Source organism: Cherax quadricarinatus, chromosome 96 (genome assembly GCF_038502225.1).
Source record: "Cherax quadricarinatus isolate ZL_2023a chromosome 96, ASM3850222v1, whole genome shotgun sequence".
Classification (NCBI taxonomy): Eukaryota; Metazoa; Arthropoda; class Malacostraca; order Decapoda; family Parastacidae; genus Cherax; species Cherax quadricarinatus.
The window spans coordinates 9,896,165-9,903,151 of NC_091387.1; the positions used below are offsets into that span (position 1 = coordinate 9,896,165).

Consider the following 6,987-nt stretch of genomic DNA (forward strand, 5'->3'; position numbering starts at 1 on the left):
AATGAGTCTGTGCATCATGAACTGCATGCATGATGCACACTAACCTAGCTAAATAACAAAAAAGGCACAATACCGTGACTGGAACGATACACAAATAACCCGCACATAAAAGAGAGAAGCTTACGACGACGTTTCGGTCCAACTTGGACCATTGACAAAGTCACCTAGCGTTTGGTTTAATATAGTGACTTTGAGGCATTTCTATGATTAGTTTTTATGATTGTATTTGCTGTTTCTTTGAATCGTTTGACAGAATGAAAAGCATACTACTGAAAGATGATATTGGTTGGTTCCAGGACCTGATGTAGCTTAAAATTGGCCTCAAAGCAGTGAAAATATTCAATTTTTGCTGATTTTCCTGAGGACAGTTAAGGCAACCCTACACCCCCAGTCTGTTTTATGTTTTTATTACGTCTGATTCAGTTATTGGGAAGCTATAATCCATGACCAATCACTCCTGGTTATGTTTTATTATTTGAGAATTATTATTATTATTATAATCAAGGGGGAAGCGCTAAACCCGGAGGATTATACAGCACCTGGGGGGGGGGGGGGGACACGTGGAAGGCATTCATGCTTAATTCGGCGAACTGGAGCACAGATCCAATTCCCTAAATCAAGAACCCATCACCAACATCAAGGAACCTTCCTTGAGGGGTATTATTTGAGATTGGATAAATTTTCGATTTTTTGTTTGATGAATTCAAACTGGAAGACAAGTGTAAGATAGGAGAGGCCCCGGGACATAATGAATCGAGGAAATGGTATTTTACACCCTGGAATTTCTACAGTGTTTATTTAGGCACTAACTTTGTGACTGTACAATTCCATAATTTTTTCATCAATTTCAAATTTTTGGCATCATTACTTTCAGAAAAAGATTCTCAACCAATTCAAAAGAATTTTTTTTTTTTTTTTTAATTATGACAATGAGTACTTTCAATTTTGAGAGTCTGGGCAGTGAAGGGGTTAAGAAACAAAATCCACATCAGCTATTTCCCCCATTAATGATCCAAAGATTGATAATTCTCACCTTTGACAAATGTGACAATGGTGCAACAGAGCACAAAATGAGTGATAAAGGAATAACAGGAAAAGTTGGTTGATGGAACTATAAATTCCTAATAGAACACAAATAGTAGTAGTCAACAGAGTAAAGTCTGAAGTGGCTACAGTGAAAAGCACTGTTCCACAAGTCACAGTACTCGTTCCCATCCTTATATCTGACACAGACAGGGATGTAAGCCACAGTGCCATGTCTTCCTTTGCAGATGACACCCGAGTTTGCACAAGTGTCCTCCACTGAAGACACTGCAAGACTCCAGGCGGACATCAACCAAATCTTTAAATGGGCTGCAGAAAACAATATGAAGTTCAAGGAGAAATTTCAATTACAGTGGACCCTCGACCAACGATGGCATCGATTAACGATAAATCCGACTAGCGATACATTTTAACGCAAAAATTTTGCCTCGACTAGCGCTAAAAAACTCTACCAACACTATTCATTCCGTCTGAGACGCGTCCACTTCTGGCCAGTGTTTACAAGCCAGCCAGCCACCGCGGTCGCTTCCAAGCATACAATCGGAACATTTCATATTATCACAGCCTTTTTAGTGATTGCACCTGCAAAATAAGTCACCATGGGCCCCAAGAAATCTTCTAGTGCCAACCCTACAGCAAAAAGGGCAAGAATTACTATGGATATGAAGAAAGAGATCATTGCTAGGTATGAAAGTGGAGTGCGTGTCTCCGAGCTGGCCAGGTTGTACACAAAACCCCAATCAACCATCGCTACTATTGTGGCCAAGAAAATGGCAATCAAGGAAGCTGTTCTTGCCAAAGGTGCAACTATGTTTTCGAAACTGAGATCGAAAGTACTCGAAGATGTTGAGAGACTGTTATTGGTGTGGATAAACGAAAAACAGATAGCAGGAGATAGCATCTCTCAAGCAATCATATGTGAAAAGGCTAGGAAGTTGCATGACGATTTAATTAAAACAATGCCAGCAACTAGTGGTGATGTGAGTGAATTTAAGGCCAACAAAGGTTGGTTTGAGAGATTTAAAGGGAAGGGAAGTAACCCCGGAAAAGGACTTGCCACCTCAAGTCCTAATGGAAGGGGATTTCCCTTCTAAACACTAACACCATCAACACTCTCCCCTCCTCCCATCCCATCAATCATCACCAGATCTTCAATAAAGGTAAGTGTCATGTAACTGTGCATGTCTTCTTCAGTTTGTGTGTATTAAAATTAATATTTCATGTGGTAAAACAATTTTTTTTTCATACTTTGGGTTGTCCTACACTGATTAATTTGATTTCCATTATTTCTTATGGGGAAAATTAACTTGACTAACGATACTTTTGACTAACGATGAGCTCTCAGGAACGGATTAATAGCGCTAGTCGAGGGTCCACTGTATTCTGATATGGAAAACAATATGAAATTAAAGCTATATTGGAGTATAAAACAAATTCCAACCACACAATAGAGTGCAAAACTAATGTAATAGACCTGGGAGTGATCATGTCGGAGGATCTCACCTTCAAGGACCATAACATTGTATCAATCGCATCTGTTAGAAAAATGACAGGATGGACAATGAGAACCTTCAAAACTAGGGAGGCCAAGCCCATGATGACACTCTTCAGGTCACTTGTTCTATCTAGGCTGGAATATTGCTTCACACTAACAGCACCTTTCAAGTCAGGTGAAATTGCTGAACTAGAAAATGTTCAGAGAATCTTCACGGCGCGCATAACTGCATTTAACTGTATTCTTTTGTACTTCACTGTATCATGTTCAAATTAATAAATAAATAAATAAATAAATACATAAATAAATAAATAAAACACCTCAATTACTGGGAGCGCTTCCTGAACCTGTATTCCCTGGAACGCAGGCGGGAGAAATACATGATTATATACACCTGGAAAATCCTAGAGGGACTAGTACCGAACTTGCACACGAAAATCACTCACTACGAAAGCAAAAGACTTGGCAGACGATGCAACATCCCCCCAATGAAAAGCAGGGGTGTCACTAGCACGTTAAGAGACCATACAATAAGTGTCAGGGGCCCGAGACTGTTCAACTGCCTCCCAGCATACATAAGGGGGATTACCAATAGACCCCTGACTGCCTTCAAGACCCCAGGCTGTCTTCAAGACCCCTGGCTGTACCTGGAGTTTACCTGGAGAGAGTTCCGGGGGTCAACGCCCCCGCGGCCCGGTCTGTGACCAGGCCTCCTGGTGGATCAGAGCCTGATCAACCAGGCTGTTACTGCTGGCTGCACGCAAACCAACGTACGAGCCACAGCCAGGCTGGTCAGGAACCGACTTTAGGTGCTTGTCCAGTGCCAGCTTGAAGACAGCCAGGGGTCTGTTGGTAATCCCCCTTATGTATGCTGGGAGGCAGTTGAACAGTCTCGGGCCCCTGACACTTATTGTAAGGTCTCTTAACGTGCTAGTGACACCCCTGCTTTTCATTGGGGGGATGTTGCATCGTCTGCCAAGTCTTTTGCTTTCGTAGTGAGTGATTTTCGTGTGCAAGTTCGGTACTAGTCCCTCTAGGATTTTCCAGGTGTACATAATCATGTATCTCTCCCTCCTGTGTTCCAGGGAATACAGGTTTAGGAACCTCAAGCGCTCCCAGTAATTGAGGTGTTTTATTTATTTATTTATTTATTAATTTGAACATGATACAGTGAAGCACAAAAGAATACAGTTAAATGCAGTTATGTGCGCCATGAAGGTTCTCTGTACATTTTCTAGGTCGGCAATTTCACCTGCCTTGAAAGGTGCTGTTAGTGTGAAGCAATATTCCAGCCTAGATAGAACAAGTGACCTGAAGAGTGTCATCATGGGCTTGGCCTCCCTAGTTTTGAAGGTTCTCATTGTCCATCCTGTCATTTTTCTAGCAGATGCAATTGATACAATGTTATGGTCCTTGAAGGTGAGATCCTCCGACATGATCACTCCCAGGTCTTCGACGTTGGTGTTTCGCTCTATTTTGTGGCCAGAATTTGTTTTGTACTCTGATGAAGATTTAATTTCATCGTGTTTGCCATATCTGAGTAATTGAAATTTCTCATCGTTGAACTTCATATTGTTTTCTGCAGCCCACTGAAAGATTTGGTTGATGTCCGCCTGGAGCCTTGCAGTGTCTACAATGGAAGACACTGTCATGCAGATTCGAGTGTCATCTGCAAAGGAAGACACGGTGCTGTGGCTGACATCCTTGTCTATGTCGGATATGAGGATGAGGAACAAGATGGGAGCTAGTACTGTGCCTTGTGGAACAGAGCTTTTCACCGTAGCTGCCTCGGACTTTACTCTGTTGACGACTACTCTCTGTGTTCTGTTAGTGAGGAAATTATAGATCCATCGACCGACTTTTCCTGTTATTCCTTTAGCACGCATTTTGTGCGCTATTACGCCATGGCTGTCTTCAAGACCCCTGGCTGCCTTCAAGACCCCTGGCTGTCTTCAAGAAGTCACTGGACAGACACCTAAAGTCAGCACCTGACCAGCCGGGCTGTGGTTCCTACGTCGAGTTGCGTGTAGCCAACAGTAACAGCCAGGTTGACCAGGCCCTGATCCACCATGCAGCCTGGTCACAGACCGGGCCGCGGGGGCGCTGACCCCCCAGAAACACACTCCAGGTGTCAAGGTGACAGTAACAAACTTCAAGCATTATTAAAAACTTCACCATCAACACAAGTGTGGTGAAGGTGACAGGAAATAAGTGATCTCTACCACTATTATAACTTCACCATCAACACAAGTGTGGTGAAGGTGACAGGAAGTAACAGTGACCTCTAACACTCACTATCACAGCCTCACCATGCAGGATGACGCTGTAATAACACTATAAAGCACAATACTCCTCCTCCAACAACTTATTTGTTTTGATTTTGAGAGGCAGGTTAGTGAGGTTGATGACGTTAACCAATCAGCGAGCAGCAGACCAGCGACAGCCAATCAGCGAGCAGTATGAAGAGACTGAGACAGCAGAGCAGAGTGAAGCGCACCATTAATATACATTTATTAATTTTGAATATAAAATATTAAAATTAAACAAAAGAAACGCCCTAAAATACAAATAGGTTATAAAAACGTATTAATAATATATTATCGTGAAATAACATATAAAACACATTTTTTGATTTAACAAAAACTCGTTCCTACCCAGACACACCAGGCTGCACCATGCTAGATGGACTATAATAATAATAATAATAATAATAATAATAATAATAATAATAATAATAATAATAATAATAATATCTTTATTTACTACAAGTACATGTACAAGGTATACAGTCCTAGCTGACAACAATGACATACTACTATATAGAAAGTCTCTTGTTATGCTCCGCATGTCGGGCAAATTAGGTCAGTGTCCCAGTATGCCACCCATACCAGTTTACCTGGAGAGAGTTTCGGGGGTCAACGCCCCCGCGGCCCGGTCTGTGACCAGGCCTCCTGGTGGATCAGCGCCTGATCAACCAGGCTGTTGCTGCTGGCTGCACGCAAACCAACGTACGAGCCACAGCCGGGCTGATCAGGAACTGACTTTAGGTGCTTGTCCAGTGCCAGCTTGAAGACTGCCAGGGGTCTGTTGGTAATCCCCCTTATGTGTGCTGGGAGGCAGTTGAACAGTCTCGGGCCCCTGACACTTATTGTATGGTCTCTTAACGTGCTAGTGACTCCCCTGCTTTTCATTGGGGGGATGGTGCATCGTCTGCCAAGTCTTTTGCTTTCGTAGTGAGTGATTTTCGTGTGCAAGTTCGGTACTAGTCCCTCTAGGATTTTCCAGGTGTATATAATCATGTATCTCTCCCTCCTGCGTTCCAGGGAATACAGGTTTAGAAACCTCAAGCGCTCCCAGTAATTGAGGTGTTTTATCTCCGTTATGCGCGCTGTGAAAGTTCTCTGTACATTTTCTAGGTCGGCAATTTCACCTGCCTTGAAAGGTGCTGTTAGAGTGCAGCAATATTCCAGCCTTGATAGAACAAGTGACCTGAAGAGTGTCATCATGGGCTTGGCCTCCCTAGTTTTGAAGGTTCTCATTATCCATCCTGTCATTTTTCTAGCAGATGCGATTGATACAATGTTATGGTCCTTGAAGTTGAGATCCTCCGACATAATCACTCCCAGGTCTTTGACGTTGGTGTTTCGCTCTATTTTGTGGCCAGAATTTGTTTTGTACTCTGATGAAGATTTAATTTCCTCATGTTTACCATATCTGAGTAATTGAAATTTCTCATCGTTGAACTTCATATTGTTTTCTGCAGCCCACTGAAAGATTTGGTTGATGTCCGCCTGGAGCCTTGCAGTGTCTGCAATGGAAGACACTGTCATGCAGATTCGGGTGTCATCTGCAAAGGAAGACACGGTGCTGTGGCTGACATCCTTGTCTATGTCGGATATGAGGATGAGGAACAAGATGGGAGCTAGTACTGTGCCTTGTGGAACAGAGCTTTTCACCGTAGCTGCCTCGGACTTTACTCTGTTGACGACTACTCTCTGTGTTCTGTTAGTGAGGAAATTATAGATCCATCGACCGACTTTTCCTGTTATTCCTTTAGCGCGCATTTTGTGCGCTATTACGCCATGGTCACACTTGTCGAAGGCTTTTGCAAAGTCTGTATATATTACATCTGCATTCTTTTTGTCTTCTAGTGCATTTAGGACCTTGTCGTAGTGATCCAGTAGTTGAGACAGACAGGAGCGACCTGTTCTAAACCCATGTTGCCCTGGGTTGTGTAACTGATGGGTTTCTAGATGGGTGGTGATCTTGCTTCTTAGGACCCTTTCAAAGATTTTTATGATATGGGATGTTAGTGCTATTGGTCTGTAGTTCTTTGCTGTTGCTTTACTGCCCCCTTTGTGGAGTGGGGCTATGTCTGTTGTTTTTAGTAACTGAGGGACGACCCCCGTGTCCATGCTCCCTCTCCATAGGATGGAAAAGGCTCGTGA

At 43.0% G+C, this 6,987-nt stretch overlaps 1 protein-coding gene across 5 annotated transcripts in view; it reads right to left on the bottom strand.

Moving 5' to 3' along the window:
- Window positions 1–4,978, bottom strand: part of lds (transcription termination factor lodestar) — a 251,928-nt gene extending 246,950 nt beyond the window's left edge. For 4 of the 5 annotated variants that reach the window (XM_070105080.1, XM_070105081.1, XM_070105082.1 and 1 more), the window contains exon 1: window positions 4,835–4,967. The gene's annotated coding sequence lies outside the window, so the exon portion shown is untranslated. Of the gene's footprint in view, window positions 1–4,834 lie in introns of all 5 variants that reach the window. The other variant, XM_070105078.1, reaches the window with a different exon arrangement.
- Between the last annotated feature and the right edge of the window lie 2,009 nt (window positions 4,979–6,987).